Source organism: Elephas maximus, chromosome X (genome assembly GCF_024166365.1).
Source record: "Elephas maximus indicus isolate mEleMax1 chromosome X, mEleMax1 primary haplotype, whole genome shotgun sequence".
Classification (NCBI taxonomy): domain Eukaryota; kingdom Metazoa; phylum Chordata; class Mammalia; order Proboscidea; family Elephantidae; genus Elephas; species Elephas maximus.
The window spans coordinates 20,963,554-20,982,800 of NC_064846.1; the positions used below are offsets into that span (position 1 = coordinate 20,963,554).

General features: G+C 43.5%; 1 long non-coding RNA gene across 2 annotated transcripts; it reads left to right on the forward strand.

The window, feature by feature from the left end:
- The first annotated feature begins 5,892 nt into the window (after positions 1-5,892).
- LOC126069313 (uncharacterized) lies at positions 5,893-17,435 on the forward strand. 2 transcript variants are annotated; one of them, XR_007515911.1, is made up of 3 exons: positions 5,893-7,365; positions 8,475-11,605; positions 12,177-17,435. It is a non-coding gene; the product is annotated as an uncharacterized LOC126069313 (long non-coding RNA). The 2 variants fall into 2 exon arrangements; XR_007515912.1 differs by having other exon boundaries at positions 6,420-9,707; positions 11,473-11,605.
- Positions 17,436-19,247: the final 1,812 nt, after the last annotated feature.

Here is a 19,247-nt window from a genome sequence, read left to right on the forward strand (position 1 = left end):
TAAGGACTAATGAAAATTTACTGGCATTCATAGAGTCAGGTTACCCATCTTCCTTTGTTAGTCTTCTGTTTCTCCCTCCTTCTGAGGTAAGACTCCTTAATTGGATACAGAAGGAGATTGCTGAGAAGGACATGAGGGAAACAAACTAAGAATGACAACTGCAAGGGGTAAGATTGCAATGTAATGAAAGAGACCCTTCCATTTTAAATTCGTGATTAATTCTTTGGACAGAGCCAGCCATTCAGACAGAAGAAGAAGCCTCAGGGGCTGTCATGGATTGAATTGTGTCCCCTAAAAATATCTGACAGCCTGGCTAGGTCATGATTCCCAGTAATATATGATTGTCTAACATTTTGTCACCTGATGTGATTTCCCTACATGTTGTGAATCCTATCACTATGATGTAATGAGATGGATTAGTGGCAGTTATACTGATGAGATCTTCTAGATAGTGTCTTAAGCCAATCTCTATTGAGATATATAAAACAGAAGTGAGTAGACATGGCGACCTCATACCACCAAGAACGCAGTGCCAGGAGCAGATTATGTCCTTTGGACCTGAGGTTCCTCTGGGGAGGAGCTCCTAGACCAAGGAAAGATTGATGACAGGGACTTTCCTCCAGACTCCACAGAGAGAGAAAGCCTTCCCCTGGAGCTGACACCCTGAATTTGGACTTGTAGCCTACTAGACTGTGAGAGAATAAATTTCTCTTTGTTAAAGCCATCCACTTGTATTTGTTACAGCAGCACTAGATAACCAAGACAGGGGCCATCTTTTGAGCGAAGTAGGGGGTTGCCAACCCTGTTTGCAGGATACGCAGCAGGTCAGTGTCCATTCTATTTACAGCCGGAGCCAGGTGGACACTGACTGTAGGGAATATGCTTCACCTACTCCATAAACTGCTTCAAACACTTTTCAGACCCCTTTAGCTGAACCTACATTTAATGAAACCAGAGTGAATATGCTGAAGACAATCATCCCTCGTAGCCACCCGGGACAGCAGTTGACGAGGGAGCAATGGGTTTTTACAGTACTATAGATCTAAGAGGTTAAATGGCAGGGAAACCAAAACGAATGACTTTTTTCTGCCCTTTGGGGAAGTTTATAATTTTATTGTCCTACAGATCATCAACCAAGTTTGAACCTAGATTAATAATCACAGTTCTTCCTCCCCCCTCCAATGCTAATTAAATATTCAAGACTCTCAAAATGTAAATACTTTTTTTGAAGCACCTCTGTCATTTTGCTGGTTCACCAAATAATGGGTTAAATAAAACTTTGACAGGTGTTCACTCACAGTCTAGGTAAGAATTTGGTGTGTGCTAACTTGGGAGTTGTGCTTTCAAGGTGCTTTTAGGAAAGAGAAAACCTTTTCCAAAAAGCCTTGCAGCTGACCTGTCCTCACAGGGCCTTGGCCAGATCAGGCCATGGTCCATGTCCTAGGGCGAATGGAACATCCTGATGGGCTTAGGAGACTCATTCTCAGGGACAGAATGGTCACCAGTGGGGTCTCCATGCCCAGAACCACCACCAGACTCTTATCTTTTCTGTTTTATAATGTGAGAGTTAACATCGGCCAGGGACTGTAAGGGTGATATGGTTTCTGAACAAGACATGAACCAACCCCATTTACAGGAACAGGGAGAGAGAGACGCATATTTATTGAGACTCAATTCTTTTTCATTAGTGTCTAGCATTTATTGAAAATTAAGAAAAGAAAAAGACTTTTGTCCAGGTAGTGTTGAGGAGCTGGGCAGAGAACAGGGGTGACCTTTTTGAAGGGTTGACCTTTTTGAAGGAAAGGCACACATCTGAGAGACAGCTGCAAATACAAAAGGGAACTGGATTCTGGGCAAAACTAACTGGTCCACGGGAGAAAAGAGGTAAAGGATTTTGGCTTCCAGGCACACCTGGGCCCTGGGGGCCATCTGGCAGGAGCAGAACAGGTGTCTGAGAGTGGGGAGGGGACGCAGCCCGCTGAAGAGGAAAGGCTGGTCCCTTCAGGGGGGCGGTGAGCTGTCTGAGTCATTGTCCAGCGGCTGTGGCCAGCTCTGGTCCCTCCTAGGTGAGTCCTTAGGGCCAAGGGCGGCAGTGTGCCGGTGAGATGTGGGAGATGGTACGGCAGTGAAGGTTTCTGGGCGGATGAAAGCAGGCCTGGTCGTCTGACATGGGAGCGGGTGGCAGCGGTCGAGCTGTGGGTGGTCTGTCCAGTGTATAACGGAGCCCAGCTTGCAGCTGGAGCGCAGGACAGAGTCCAAAATTGCAGCGAAAGGCCTGGGCTGGCAGGAGAGGGCGGCGGGCAGCAGCGGGGACCTGGAACGCTATTTCTGGAACAAAGGCAAGCACTACGCGGGAGAGGCAGGAGCTCCGGGAAGCGCGACTGCAGGGAGGGGCGTGGGGGATGACAGCGCACGTGACAGTGGCGGCCGGGACAGTGGAGGGGCGCACTGCCCCCGGGCCCAGGGTGTCCAGGACGGCCTAGAAATCTTCATCCTCCTCCCAGCCAAAGACGCGCTTCATCTCGGCCAGGAAGCCCCGGTAATCATGGAGGAGGGGGCTCTCCTTCTTGATGTAGGGGATCACCCACTGCAGGGCTGGCCCCGTGAGGCGGGTGATGAGGAACGTCACCTTCAGGGTGTCGTTGGAGAACACGGTCTCGTCCACGAACATGTACGAGCCCGTCTGCACGATGAACTCCGGCAGCCGGTCGGTGTCGCCGTCGAACGTCTCGGGAAAGGGAATCGGGTTCCTCCACCGACGCGCCTGGGGCCACCGGTGCCTCGACAGGAGGACCTTCATCAGCTGCACCTTACCGTCCATCGCGCTGTGCTTGCTCTCCTGTGTTCCGCGGAGCTGGGTGTAGGTCAACGCTGAGGGTTTCCCGGAAGTGTGTTTGCGTGGAGGCGGTCTCTGGCGGCGTGGCTGCGTGGGAACCTAGGTGGGCGTGCGCAGGAGAGTGGTCGTGGGGCGGGGCTAAGGTGGTGGTCTCGATAGACTTCGTGCAGGCCAGGCACTTGGCAAAAAAAAAAAATAAGGCAGGCGCAATTGCGGTGGGGGTGGGGGAGGCGGGGCGTGTCTCCACTCCGCTGGTGGAGGTGGTGGGTCTGAATCAAAGGGACAAGACAAAAGCAGAAGGGTAGGGTCCAGGGAAGGCTCCCTCGGAACCAACCTGCATTTTGTGAAGGTGGAGCCATCTCGCCTTGGAGATTGGAAGGTCCAGATTCTAAATGCTGACGATTATTTTTCTTTTGCATCTGACTTTTTTCGCTCAGGTAATGTTTTCTAGTTTCATTTATTTTGTGTCCTTTGTTAGGACTTATTTTAATTTTGTTTGGTGCCTTGGAGTTGATTTTCAACTCGGTGACCCCATGTGACAGAGTAGAACAGCCCCATAGAGTTTTCTTGGTTGTAATCTTTAGGGATGCAGATTACCAGGGTTGCCAGGTCTTTCTTCCACAGTGCCATAATAAATGAAGCTGGGTTGGTTTGAACCACCAGCATTTGGTTAGCAGCCACGTCCTTAACCCTTAGCGCCACCAGGGTTCTAGTGCACGTCTATACTACATTTTTAATCGATTCAACTGTTGTTTCCATCTTTCGGCTATTGTAAAAAGTGCTGCAAACTTGGCGTACACTTTTCTGTTTTCATTCCTACCTTTGCTTATTCTTGGTATGTACCTAGGATTGCTGGATCATATGGCTGTTCTGTGTTCAATTTTTTGTGGAAGTGTCGCACTTTTCTCCACAGTGGCTGTACCGTTTTATTTTCCCATCAGACATGGAGGATGGTTCCAGTTTCTCCACAATCTCACCAACACCTGTTGTTTTCCCTTTTTGATCATTGCCATTCTAATGGGGTTAGGTGGTATCTCAATGTGTGTGTAGTTTTTTTTTTGTCTGATTGTGATTTTAATTTGGTTTTCCCTAATGGTTAATGGAAACCCTGTTTGCCTAGTGATTAAGAGCTACGGCTGCTAACCGAAAGGTCGGCAGTTCGAATCCACCAGGCACTCCTTGGAAACTCTATGGGGCAGTTTTACCCTGTCCTGTAGGTTCACTATGAGTCAGAATCAACTCCACGGCAATGGGTTTGTTTGTGTGTGTGTGTGTTTGTTTTTTTTTTTAATGACTGATGACATTGATCATCTTTTCTTGTGTTTCTTGGCCATTTGGATATCCTCTTTGGTGAAATGTCTGTTCAAGTCTGCTGCCAGTTTTTTGATTGGGTTGTTTGTCTTTTTTGTTGTTAAGTTGTAAATGTTTTTTATACATATATTTTTTGGGTATATATATATATATATAGGGTATTTTAGAATCTTATCGGATATATGGTTCCCAGAATTTTTCTTCCTATCCAGAGGTTTTCTCTTCACTTTAATGATAAAGTCTTGTGGTGAATGAAAGTATTTCATTTTTATGAGGTCTACTTATGTGTTTTGTCTTTTACTGCTCATGCTTTTGTTGTTATATCTGATAATGCATCCTTAAAAACTAGGTCCCATAGACTCACCCTTACATTTTCTTTCAAGAACTATAATTATCTTTTGAGATATATAGTTGTTCAAATTTTAACTAGTCAAATGAATTTCTGAGGTTGTGATAGTTCTTCACTAGGCTGGGACAAAGTAAACATTCACAATTTTCTCTTAAGGTTTTATTTTAAGGTTTAACCCAGTGATTTTTTCATTCATCTGGAATACATTTTTTAGCTTGTATCAACAGGAAAATTTTCTTTGTTCTACTTCATTTGGAATCCCTGGGTTGTGTAAATGCACTCAGCTGTTAATAGAAAGTTCGGAGGTTTGAGTCCATCCAGAGATGCCTTAGAAGAAAGGTCTGGTGACCTACTTCCAAAAAACAAGCCATTGAAAACCCTGTGGAGCACAGTTGTACTGACATACATGGGCTTATCATGAGTTGGGATTGACTGAACTTGTACTTTATTATTTTGATAATTTAAAAAAGCTTCATAATATCAATTAGTAAATGTGCACAGAAATGTAAATTATTTAATAATAATTTTTCATGTTTTTTGGTTATCTGATTGTAGCTCAGAATTGAAATCTACAATTGTGTATAATAATGTTTTTTTTTTTCTGGGTTCCATTCACAGTCATCATATTGGGGTTTTTGTACCACTCAGTCTTTCTCCAAAGCAGGAAGCTGTATGTCCTGAGATTGAGACTGTACATGCAGACCTCTCAATTGACAAATGGGACAAGTTCATGATGGGCATCTGTCATTGAATTGTGTCTCCCCAAAATATGTGTCAACTTGGTTAGGCCATGATTCCCAGTATTGTGTGGTTGTTCTCCATTTTGTGATTGATATAATTTTCCTATGTGTTGTAGATCCCAATTTCTGCCTGTGGTTAATGAGCCAAGATTAGATTATGTTAAAGAGGGTTAGGGTGGGATATAACACCCTTACACAGGTCATATCCCTGATCCAATGTAAAGGAAGTTTCCCTGAGGTATGGCCTGCATCACCTTTTATCTTACAAGAGATAAAAGGAAAGGGAAGTGAGCAGAGAGTTGGGGACCTCATACCACCAAGAGAGCAGAGCCAGGAGCAGAGCGCATTCTTTGGACCCAAGGCTCCTTCGAGGAGGAGCTCCTAGTCTAGGGTAAGATTGATGACAAGGAGATTGCTCCAGAGCTGACAGAGAAAGGCTTCCCCTGGAGCCGACCCCCTGAATTTGGACTTCTAGCCTCCTAGACTATGCGAGAATCAACTTCTGTTTGTTGAAGCCATGGACTTGTGGTATTTCTGTTATAGCAGCACTAGGTAATGAAGACAGCATCCACAAAGTTACAGATGATGGTAATCAGGAAATACAATGTTCAAGTTTTATTCAAACACACAACACTGAAAAAATTAAAGCAGTAGTTTCCTCATAGGATTTCTGGTGAATGTTTAAAAATATAATACTTGGGGTGCAGGAAAAAAGGCACTTTCATAGCATTCACGAGGGGGTGAGAAATGGTAAACGCCTTCTGGAGGAAGATTTGTAAATATTTTCTTGAAGAATGTAGATACCTTTGACCAAGTAATTTCATTCATAACATTAAACAAAAGCCTTAGGAGCAAAAATGAAGTAATAAAGCTACTCTCTATTTTCAAAGAAATATAGAATACAACAATCTTGAGAACTGTTTATTCTGTAGTGGATTTTAAAATTTGAAGACAGTTCTTAATACCCTGTTTTGACAAGGTGGCGAGGAAAGGGACATCCTCTAGGACTTGAAAGGGTATTTGAAATAGTCACAGGTTTCTGGAGGGCCTTTTGACTAGGAATGTCAAAGCCTTAAAAATGTCTAGTATCCTTTGACCCAGAAGATCCACTTGGAGAAGTTTCAACTCTAGATGGAAAACACTGTGGCCCCATATGCTGACTGTCCCAGGAACTCATTTCATGGGGAAAGAAGTAGGGTAAGGGGTCATTGTGCCTGAATTGGACAGGTCTTACCTTGGGCCCCATCACTCCCAGGCACTGTCCTGATAGAACGGATGGTATTGGAGGAAAGGAAGTAGGTGTGGGTTCTGAAAAGCAGCTGGGAGGCAAAGAGGGGAGAGTACTGAGGAGATCAAGGATATATGAAGAAGAGGAAGTAGGCCAAAGCATCAGAGTGAAGGCTGTGGGAAAGGTGAAGGAGTCAGAGGTCTGTTACTGGCAGCTGATGAATTGTCTAGTCAGGGCTTTTGACTGTTGATATAATGGTGACTTTTCTTTTTCTGACCAGTATATTGGGACATGCCTTTCAGAGTAAACAGGTAAATGAGCCTCACAGACAACTTTAGGTTTAAGTACGAAGGTCTGAGAGCCAGAGGTATGACAGCACAGGTACCTGGATGCTGTAATAATCCTGGCATTGCAGACATGCAAACATCAAGCCTTGCCCTGCTGGGGTCTTAGATTCTGCACCCCTGACATGGGTCCGGATAAACTGGGTGAGCAAGATTTCCAAAGGCAAAGATGACAGGAAGTGAGAGAATGTGCAAAGGTCTGAATAGCAGAGCTGGACATTAAAGAGTGGGCATAATATTCATAAAAAAAAAGACGTGAAAAACACTTACGTAGAAACAGATAATAAGAGCAAAAGCTTAGTTATGTAGCTGGGCCTTGAGATATGGGCGGAATTCTACTTGTAAACATGGAGGGAGTGGACATTATTTCTGTCAATCATTTCACTGCGCCAATCACGCTCTGTGAAGGCGGGGGCCAAAGGCAGGCTATAAATAACGAACGTCCGTTCACGTGACCAGACTCATTTCAATATGGATTATACTTTGGAGCTGTAGTGGACTGTTTCCCTCAGGAATGTGGAAATATGGCGGGTACTCTCTCGTGTAATCACAAAAATGTAAGTTTAATTTACTTCTTAATTGTCATTGATTGTTGGCTGTTCGTAGTGCGGTTTTTATAGAATCAGGTAAATGGTGTGTAACAATATACTTTAATGGATGTATCTGGAGAGTTTTGCTTTTATGAGAGTCTGGTTTTCTGGTCACTTAGCGGTGTTTGGACACAATGTTGTGATTAAACACAGCATAACATTTATTTTACGGAAGAATTGTGTGTTTGCTATCATTCTATTCTGTTAAATATGGGTCCTGGTCCTTTACATAGTTTTTGTAAAGTTTCTTGTTATCGGTAATTAACAAATAAGGAAAAGATTGTTTTATTCGTCTATGTGCCGCTTGGCTTACGACAGTTACTTGGTTTACGACAGTTACTGGCCTCGTGCCACCAGCGAGCCTAATGTTTAATTTTATTTTGCCATTAAATTGTGTTGTAATACTATTTTCTTCCTTCATATATTGGTCCTGGTGTGTCGTATTTAATTTCTATTTTAAATGAAGAAATATTTGTGTTATTTTCAGTGTAAAAATGCACACATTGACCATTTGACCGAGCACCTATTGTTTTACGACAGTGAATGCCCGGAAGTGCCACGCATGGCCACCATTAGAATGCATTTGAGATTTTATTTCCCAAAACAATTGCGTGTTAAATATCACTTTACTCAGTTGAGCCTTTTTCATAAGTTTCCTTTGAAAGGTTTTCTGTAAACTTAAATTTACTGAAGAGAAAGTTAACATGTTTGATATAATTGGGTGTTTGACATACTGTTTACATTCTAGTCTTAGTCCTTAAAATTTTTCTAAAAAAATAAGTGTTTTAGGGTAGTCTCAAATGAAAGAAGCAGAACGTAATCATCCGGCTTGGTCCTGGATTTTTCAGTTGTAGATGTTTAATTCTTAAGTGTCTGTCGTCGGTTGTGACTTAACGCGGTTTCGCATTTTATTTTACCATTAAATCGTGTTGTGATATCATTTTACTCCTTAAAATATGGGTCCTTGTGTGTCCTATTTCATAGTTATATTGAAAATGAAGACATTTTTGTGTTAATTTCAATGTAAAGATGCACACATTGACCATCTGATTGATGGAGTGTTCATTGTTTGACAGTTGAGTTCCCGGAAGTCGCTGTCACCTGCCGCCGTTACACGTCGTGTTACACGTCACGTGGGAATTTATTTCCCAAAGCAATTCCGTGTTGAATTCCATGTTACTAAATGAAATTCTGTCCGTAGCCTTTTCAGTAAGTGTCCTTTGAAGGTTTTTGTGTACATTTCAATTTACAGAGGAGAAAGTTAACATACTTGAGTACCTTTTATAATTGGGTTTTTGACATATCGTTATGTTTAAATTCTGGTCTTGGGCCATCTTCAAAAATTTCCTTAAAATTAAAGGTTTGGAGTTGTCTCTATTTACAAAAGCAGAATTTATCATCTGGCTGAGTGCTGGATATGTTGTGACGGTGAGTGATCTCAAGAGTCTGTCTTATGCCACCGTTAAATATATTTTGGCAATTTATTTTAGTGAATGATTGTGTATTTGGTATCAGTTGATCCCGGTGTGGGTCGTGGTCCTTTTTCATGAGTTTTGTGGAAAAAAGTTTGTTGCGATTGTCATTTAACAAATAAAAGATTGTTCTATTGTCTTTTTATCTCTAGGTTGATGCACTAACTGACCTCAAGCTGCCAGTGAGCCTAAGTGTTTTTTTTAATTTTTTTATTCTGTTTATTATGATTTTATTTGTTGAAATTTGGTCTTTGTGTGCCCTATTTCATAATTTAATTTAAAATCGAAGAAAGTTTTCTGGTATTTTCAATGTAAAGATGCAAAAATGGATCATCTTACTAGACAAGTGCTCCTTGTGTTAGGACAATGAATGCCCTGAAGTGCTGGTCATTGACCACCGTGGAAAGTCCTTTAGAATTTGATTTGCTTAAAAAATTGTGTGTTGAATTTTGTCCCTAGCCGCCTTTATATGTTTTCTTTGAAAAGTATGGGGCATGTTCAATTTAAAAGAAGGAAATCAACTGTTAGCTTGAGTGCTTTTTGTTTCCAGGGATTTGGTGGTCTTTGGGGTCATATTTCCTGGCTTGGGATGATCTTTTACAATGTAATAACACTTTTAATATGATAGTATTTCAATAAATTTTGGCATCAATCCTTCTTATAAGCATAGAAAAATGGTTTGTGGTAGCTTCTATTCACAAACAAGGAGGACTGGAGTGTTCCAGAGCCTGGCTGGTCAGGACAGAGAATGGCAAGAAAATGCTCCCCCTCGGCAATCTCAGCGTGTGCTGGCCCTGCCTCTGACTGTGCCTTCATGCCTCAAAAGCACAGATATTGGTGTGTGAAATGAGCAGTACTCAACAACATGCATCTTTTGTGTGACACTTAATGTGCATTGAAGGGGAGAATTAAAGGAATACTCTTGTTATCTCTATCAAACACCTGATTATCATAATAACTAAATCCCGATAGGTTCTTTCAAGCATAATACAAGTACTTCTCGTTTATACTGGTGCTAGTTGAGTTTCCTTATTAGCGTTTTGTCTGGTTCATTATCGTTTGAATTAAGTATGTTGCCTCATGTCTAAATGATTCAGTGACTGACTCCATTGCTGGTGGAACTCTGATATTCTCCAAATATTACAGATTGGATTACATTTTGACATAAAAAAGCTGGATTGATGGCAGTACCTGAATTGTAAAACGTCAGTACCCTTTGTAAAACCTGCCACCCAGATTTCAGAAATCAGGACATTAACTAGCCTCACAAATTCTGACTTTTCAGTTAGCCGTGCACCTTGAATGAGGTCTAAGTGTGGAATGAAGGCACTTTTATTACATGGCCATTGCCCATAGATTCTTAGGGACATACTCGCCATTTAAGAGCAAATTCCTCAAATCTATATTGGATTACCAACTGTCAGGTTTTTCCATTGTTTGCTTCTCAAAGCCCTGTATTCATTGTCAGATGGTAGCAAAGTTGTATACTGTATGGGATTCTTCATGAAATGGTTCTGAATATTGGCTCATTTCTGAATTAAGCAATTTTCCAACTTACTATGTTATACATTACTGTCAAAATTGCTGTTGTATAATGTGCTTTTGGTGATCTATTAATGTCAGTATTTGATAACATACTAAGTAGAACACAAAACCCGTTGAAAGATTTGTTCCCCATAATCTGACATAGTGTATTAGTGTCAGTACTCAGTAACAAAGAAAGGGGGACACAAAATCCAGTCCAAAGGTTTGTTACCCATAGTTTTGCATGAGATGTTAACCTTGTTTCTGAAGAGAAATGGGGACTTCATTGAAACTCCCCCATCTAGAAAATAAGGTACATTACCTACCCAGAGGAATGTTTAATAATTCACCTAGGAGGTTTGATTAGAGCAGAATGAAGTGTGGTTCATTTTGAAGGGACAATCAGACCTCTGAAGTGACAGTCTTACCTTGTAGTTTGATGCCTATAGTTCCTGTCTCACATTATCTTTTACTTTTTGGTAAAAGTAAATGGTTGGTGGGTCCAGGGGACCCAGTCACACAGGCTGCATGACTGGATCCCCTGGCTCCACCAACCATTTTCAGAAGTTCCTTTGGATAAGGGGAAGAGAACATTTTCCCCACCCACTCACCTTATAGGAGCTTCCAAGTTACATAATGTTCTTGCAGTGGTTCTGTGCCTCTAATGGGAAGAGAGTGGAACCAGAATGGATTCTTAAGATTAGGCAGAGGAGGAAGTACACACTCGTGTAAGGTGAGGTGAGGGGTGTTGAGTGGATGGCAGCACCTGCCCTATCACCTATGCTATCATTTGAGATTCCTTCCCTGAGTCTCTAGAGATAGCAACTACCAAAAGTGTCAGGGGGTCTACCTGGGGAGTAGATACTAGCTCCATGGTAGAGACCCTGTTTCTATGACTTATTCCTTTAATGAGGCAGTGACATCTTTGTCCAGTCCTTATTTGTATTGCTCTGTACACTGTAGGCACTGCGCTGTTACGGAGATATTGACTTTATTAGGAGGTCGGATTTCAAAGAAGCTTGAACTTGACATTTTAACGTGCATGTTTTTTTTCTGCCATTTTATCCTTTTTGGAAAGCCCTTGCAGCGGTAGCAGGGTGGAAGGATGGGATTGGAAAACAAATACCAGGAGTCCAGGGCTGGTGGCCATGCTGCTCAGGTGTCTTGATTCAGGGACGAGAACATGGATCTGAAGGCAATGTTAATGCCAGGTCTGTCTATGAAAAGGGGAAAGGTGGGACTTACAGTCCAAGTGGGTGGCATGGAAGGGTAGTCTCCCAGAACTCTCCTGCCATAGTGGGACTGCATTTGGTAGTGATCCTGGTGGCGTAGACCAACCATTAAAGTAATATGTAGGACAATACTCCTGCAGACCTGTATTGTTCCATACATTGTTGATGGTTTGCAGGCCTTACTAGGGCCACACAATGTTTCATTCACAATAAGTCCCCTCTTTGTGAGTTTACAGGACACTTGGCTCCTTTTCACTATTATATTTGAGGCTCAGCCTCTGTATTTGCCATATGAAAGTATTACTTTGCTCTGTGGAATGTTGTGAGAATCCAGTGGGATAATATTTGTAAAGCACCCACCATCCCATAGGTCCTCAATTAAACAGTGCCGTATTTCCTGAATCCACATATTGAAACAGAATATTATACTGCTTTGTTTATTTTTATTTTTTATTTATTTTTTTGTTTATTTAGCGCTTCTTCTCTTCTTCATCTCCAGGTCCTTAGACTTTTGAAATAATTTTGTTTATGTGTTTGTTTCCTTTCCCAGGGCCAGCAAGTTTCCTCAGAAGTTAGTGGTCCATGTCCTTGGAAATCACACCTCGGTAATCTTGCTGTGAAGCAAGAGGTAGCCCAGGAACTGGGGTTTTCCTGCCCTGAAACACAGTGTGTTCTGGCCAACTTGGATGCCTCACACAACGCTGAATTGGTTCAGCACCTATCAGAAGTTTTTAGAATTTGTCAAGCACTTCAGGCTGACGGTGTCTGTTAATTGGCGGTGTCTGAAAAGGTCTTTGCTCTTTCCTTGCCTGTATAAAGTCATTTATTGCTGGGGGGTGATTCATTTGTTGAAGACAAGGCGAAGACTTGGACAGTTCCAGGGAGAGGGGGTGCTTAAATATAAATATGAAGTATTCTAAGATGTTTTTTAAGAGACTTCCAAACTTTAGTCTTGGTAGATACCTCCATTTCCCCAGTTTTGTATTCATGTGGATTTTATTCACAAGGTGGCATCACAGAACCTGAAGTTCACTCATCTAAGGTCAAAAAATCCTCACTTCTTTTTGATTACAAGACAAAATGTCTAGCTTCTCTTTATACAGCATAGCGACATGTGAAAGCCTTTTGATTTATCCCTGTAATTGGCTTAATTATTTTTAAGGCCAGGAAAATGGGGGCATTGTTATTTCACACCCAGTGAAAAACTGAGGCCTGAGATACAACTTGTACCCAAATCCACTTAGTGGGGCTCTGCCAGCGAAGTACCTTCACCAGGTGACCTGATGGTGACTGAGGGGTGGCCTATGTGCTAGTCCAAAAATGCTGCAGAGTTTCCTTATACCTGTGATGCCTCCTGATCCCTTTGTACACACCTGTTGTTCCCTGATCCCATCCCGGTCATTTTGGGTCTAGAAGAGGTCTAGATTTCCCTTTTCATGGGGAAGTTGTGGGGAAGACCTTAGTGAATGGTTTCATGCATAATGCTGCTTGGTATTAACACATAAAAAGAAGTTGCAGAGTTTTTCTTCCACATGCCTTCAGTTGATTCTGACTCATGACAGCCCCGTGTGTGGAAGGGTGCCTCTCTAATGGGTGATAATCTCAAGAATTGGGACATCCAAGTAAAGAGAAGGTGACCCTCCTCAGACCTTAATGTGGGCCTGTTTCTTGCATCTTGTGAAGAGTTCATTCCTAGGCCAGCCTTGTCATGTAAAGACCTCTAGTGCGTCCTCAATGGATGTGTGCTTGCATGACAATGGTAGTGTACTGCAATTTCTTACCGTGGTATTTCCGTGGGAGACTTGTGTTTGCAGTAAATGTGTATTCATGTCTCCTTGGAAGAGGCATCAACCTCAATGGATGTGAGCTCGCATGACAATGGTAATGTACTGTAATTTCTTGCGGTGGTATTTCCATGGGAGACTTGTGTTTGCAGTAAATGTGTATTCATGTCTCTTTGGAAGAGGCATCAACCTCAGTGGATGTGAGCTCGCATAACAATGGTAATGTACTGTAATTTCTTGCCGTGGTATTTCCATGGGAGACTTGTGTTTGCAGTAAATGTGTATTCATGTCTCCTTGGAAGAGGCATCAACCTCAATGGATGTGAGCTCGCATGACAATGGTAATGTACTGTAATTTCTTGCGGTGGTATTTCCATGGGAGACTTGTGTTTGCAGTAAATGCGTATTCATGTCTCCTTGGAAGAGGCATCAACCTCAATGGATGTGAGCTCGCATGACAATGGTAATGTACTGCAACTTCTTGCCGTGGTATTTCCATGGGAGACTTGTGTTTGCAGTAAATGTGTATTCATGTCTCCTTGGAAGAGGCATCAACCTCAGTGGATGTGAGCTCGCGTGACAATGGTAATGTACTGTAATTTCTTGCCGTGGTATTTCCATGGGAGACTTGTGTTTGCAGTAAATGTGTATTCATGTCTCCTTGGAAGAGGCATCAACCTCCTAGAAAGGATGAGGATAAGAAGATAGGTCACTTCTTGCCATCTGTTGTCTCACATAACTCTCTCCAACCACTGTGACATTTGAAAGGTGAGTTAATGATAGGCAGAAAAGAATAGTACCTTGCATGGGGGCACAAAGCCAATGGATAGGAGGGGTGCCCCTCAAAACCAAGTGTAGCTGACCTCAAGTCCCATGGTATTGAGCACTAAGTTGTGAGGTGCTCTTTTAATGCAGCCTTTTAGTGCTCGCCGAATTAGTTGTTGCCCCTTCATGCACTCTTCTGCTGACCATACTTTGCCAGGTGGTGGGAACAAAAAGGTTACCTGGGTCCTGTCAGTGATCAGTGACTGAGGTTGGTGACTTTTGAGTCCTCACGGGCTTCTAGGGATGAGACTGGAGATCCAGGACTGTCCTGGGTCAGGGCTCTGGGCTGGCTGCTCACTTCCTCCTTTTCGTCATTGTCAAAGAGGACACAGAGCCTCAGGCCTTCGCTGCCACCTTCAGTCTGGTTCCCTGTCTCATTTGATTGCATTTTCTGTAAGGAAAAGAATTACAGAGGTTAGAGCCTCACTCAGAAAGGGGGAGGGGCTTTGTGATCAGGAAAGATGGACTGACAAATGCTCTCTCACTTTCAGGGGCAACAGATTGGGGGGAGGGATATGAACTGTGTCTTCTTTAAAACTGCTCTGTTTGAAGTAGGATAAAGCAGACAGTTGGGAGGACAAGGACCTTCTTGTGAAAGGTGTGACGGGCACCCTGTATTCAAGGGAGTATCTCTTGTCCCCTTCCTAATCTCTGCCATGTGCCTCAGTGGAGTAGACACTCATCCTATCATATTTATAGCGAATAGTGTTCATCTGGAGAGAATTATGAATGTGAACTGCTGTTGCTGGTACATTGTTCCAGAAACCTTCTCCAGCTTTTCCTTATTCCACAGTCCCTCAGCCCAAATACCTTGTTTAAGGTCACAAGGAAAGCAGGCTGTGACATTGTCAGCTTGGCAGCATCTAGGACACGGGAATTTGTGTCCTGGGAATAAATTGGTGATGACCTATTGTCATCATTGTGTACTCTTACAGTCATCTGCTGAACAGAATGATTTCCACATTGCAGAACAATGGGATATTAGGAATCATTAGGAATCCTGATTCTTTGCTTGGGAACACACTGTGAGTTGTCTCCAATCATTTCTCTAATAGCTTCATGCACTCTTCTGCTGACCATACTCTGCCAGGTGGCTACCTGGGTCCTGTCAGTGATCAGTGACTGAGGTTGGTGACTTTTGAGTCCTCACAGGCTTCTAGGGATGAGACTGGAGATCCAGGACTGTCCAGGGTCAGGGCTCTGGGCTGGCTGCTCACTTCCTCCTTTTTGTCATTGTCAAAGAAGACACAGAGCCTCAGGCCTTCGCTGCCACCTTCAGTCTGGTTCCCTGTCTCATTTGATTGCATTTTCTGTAAGGAAAAGAATTACAGAGGTTAGAGCCTCACTCAGAAAGGGGGAGGGGCTTTGTGATCAGGAAAGATGGACTGACAAATGCTCTCTCACTTTCAGGGGCAACAGATGGGGGGAGGGAGGGTGAAAGGTGTGACGGGCACCCTGTATTCAAGGGAGTATCTCTTGTCCCCTTCCTAATCTTTGCCATGTGTCTCAGTGGAGTAGGCACTCACCCTGTCATACTTACAGTAAACCGTGGTCTTCAGAGGAGAATTAAGAAAATGTACTGTTTCTATAATTATGTTGTTCCAACATTCTCCTCCAGACAGAGCCTTGCCTCTGGTCTTCTTTGGGCCAGCCGCATTGTTGAAGGTCACACAGGAGACTTCCAGCCAATTGACTGCTAATTTGTTGTGTGAATTATCACTGTCTGAGACACTACAGCCAGTGCCTCGTCCTTTGGGAAACAGGACATGATGGCATCAGTGGTAGCTGGGGCCCGTCTACTCTTCTGCTGACCACACTCTGCAAACTGGGGGAATTAGAAGTTCCCTGGGGCCCGTCTATAGGGAGCATTCTTCTGCTGACCGTACTCTGCATGTTGGGGGAACTAGAAGTTACCTGAGCCTGTCTATAAGCAGTAATTGAGGCAGATGAATTTTGAATCCTCAGGAGATAAGCCTGGAGGTTTCGGACTTTCCTAGGTCAGGACTCCAGGCTGGATGCTTAACCTCTCCGAGGACATAGAGCCTCGGGCTTTAGCTGCCACCATCAGGTCTGGGTCACTCTCATTCGAATGTCTCTTCTTTTAAAGAGAATTATACAGGCTGGAGCTTTAGAAAGGGACTGATGCCCAGTGGGATTCACTGATTTTCTCCGTCTAACTCATCACTAAGACACAGCTGCCTTTCAGAATACTGGAAAGGCCTGTTGTAGTATCAGCTAGGAGACTGCGCTTAGGGTACTGCACTACAGGATGTGGAATATGGTTTAAGCTGTGACCAGGCTTCCATGCCTCTCCTCCCTAGCCCAGAATAGATGGCTCTGGGAACCTGGGGTTAAGAGGTGAGCAGAGATATTCCCATGATTATAGTGTGCCCCATGCCCACACCCCAAAAGTTTTCCTTGTGTGTCTAGAAGGATCTTAGAACTCAAACAGAAGAGTGTTTTATCAGAAGTGGGCAATGCCACTGATGGCACCCATAAATTGTTTTGCCTTAATTCTTCGATTTGTATGTAATATTTTACCATGGTGGTGTTTAAGGTTAACCTTTAGTCTGTAGGTTTTGGAATCTCAAAGCATCACAGCAGTTCTGTATAAGCCATGACCTTCACCTGGAGGACTTCGACTCAAGGAGTGGCCCTATAATATCAAGTTCATGAGGAATTTGACCGGATTTGCCTTTGGGAGCTTGTGACTTTGGGTTTGGTTGTAAATTTTACTTTGGATTGTTTTGATTGCTTACAATATGCACAGTTTTGCATACACAGGGAATCTTGGGATTTTACATGTGGGGAGATGTTAAAATGTGTATGTATTGTATTCGTTTGCTGCAGTGTGGAAGGCAGTAGTCACAGGCTGACTGGTCTGTGCGGCAGGCACCTTTTGTCTGCGACCTGCCCTCTGCACTCAGACCCTTCTGTTTGCTGTGCTACTATGTCCCCTGGCCTAGCTTCTTGGTTAGATGCTTGTCACGTCAACCTAGTTAAACCAATCTCAGTGTACATCCCATTAGTTTTGGAGTTTGGAACTAGACTCCAAGATTGAGTAATTCTCTGCCAAGTCTCACTGATACAATTTTTTTTTACAGAGAACCTTACTTAAAAGACTACCTTTTGAGTTAATTCATGCTACCCCTTATTCTACTTTATGTAATATGTTACTTTGGTTTCTTGGATATTGTAAAAAGTTGTGTTCTTTCAATAAAATGTGTTTGTTGAAGAAGCTCTCCCAGTCGTGGGTGTTTATTATTTGCAATGAATACCAGCATGATCAAGATGCTTGTGGTTGTGCCATTTGCATCATCGAGTATACCAGGGGTGAGCTCTGGGCAATATAGTTCGGGGTAATGAGGACAGGAGGTTGGTGGGGCAGAGGGTGGTTAAGAAAAAGAATGTTACTAGGGGATCTAATAGCTCCCTATGAGAAGTGATACTTTGGCCACTACTTGAAGGCCTCAAATACCTACTGGAGGTTGGTGGGGGCTGTGGGGAATCTCCTAACACTGCTTAAGGTAAGGTAGAAGTAGGGTCAACAGCATGGTTCAATGAACTACAATTACATTTCCTCTGTACAACTGAGCATGATTTAAACATTTTATCAATTAGCATTTTCAATTGGCAAGTCGGTACAGTAATGGCAGTCCCAAAGAATTTCTAGATCAGTTCACAGCTGCCTAAGGAAACTTTTGCAGTGTGGCCATTAGAGTTTCTCACCCAGGGGATTGGAAAGCGAGCCTGTTGCAGCCTGTCCTGTCTGTAGCCATGCCAGGCAGGGGACTTGGGTGGGCTTCCACCCTAGGATTTCATAGAGATCTTGGGCTGCAGGTGTCAGCACCTCAATTCTTGCCCTTTAGTCTACAGGGCCCAAACTGGGACATCTCCCCTCCTTTCTGAAGGGCTTGTCAGCATGGAGAGCTCAAAGAACCTCTGCTCCTCTTCTCCATGGCAGCTGGAACTCTATTTATATCCCCTTGATAACCCTCTCCTGTGTTAAACCATGTGAGTGGCCCACTAGGCTGGCAGTTTCTCCCAGCCAACTATGCCCTCACACCCCAACCAGCAGTGTCCTCCATTGTGTGTCTCTCTGCTCAGAGACACTCTGAAATGCTGTTCTGCGAAGCTGAGAGTTTGTAAAAGACCATGGAGCCTTTGACATTTGCGGTATGACTACTGACCTGACTCCTTCAGCACCAGACCTGACAGGAATTGGTGGCCACAGAGTACTTTCTCAAGCTTAGGACTCTGTCACAGTTCAGATGAGGCCTGCCATGCCCATCACCACTGTCCCCCAAGCTGATGGGGAAAGTCAGTAACTTGTATGGGGTCTTCCCTGGGCCTCGGTCTCTGAGGGAGTGTGTGAGTTAAGCCATCCAGGGCCTCCCAAATCCACAGGCACACTGAGTCAGAGATCACTGCTCCTAAGAGGTCTCTGAACTGTCACCCTTCACAGAATGGAGAGAACGTAGAGCTGGTTCACCCTGATGCCCTAACTCCCCCAGAGAAACTTTAAGGGGCCATGAGTGATGCCTGGCCTGGATGGAGGGGGCTGAGGCCTGGAGAAAATGACATTACAGGAGGGGAAGGTGTGATAAACTCTCTAGAGGGAATTAGAAACTACAGAGCAAAAACAGGAGAACATGGTGAGATTGGGGGAACTTTTCACATCTGTTTTCAACTCATGATCAGCATATAAACAAACAAACAGCAAATCACTAACTCATCAAGCTCCCCGTTTTAATGACCACAAAGCCCATTTACTACCTCTCATGGGCTCTGTGTTAAGCAATTACTCTGTATTGTCTCCCTTCATGCGGATGGTAACCTGGGGAGGCAGGTACATGTATGTCTCAGAAGCCAAATAATTTGCCCAAGGACACACAGCTAGTAAGTTGCAGAGGCAAGACTGGAACCCAGGTGTGTGTGAGTCTGTAGCCTGTGTGCACTTAACCACCACAGCACTGAAGAATGGCATGAAGTTTATTTGGGGACTGGGTCAG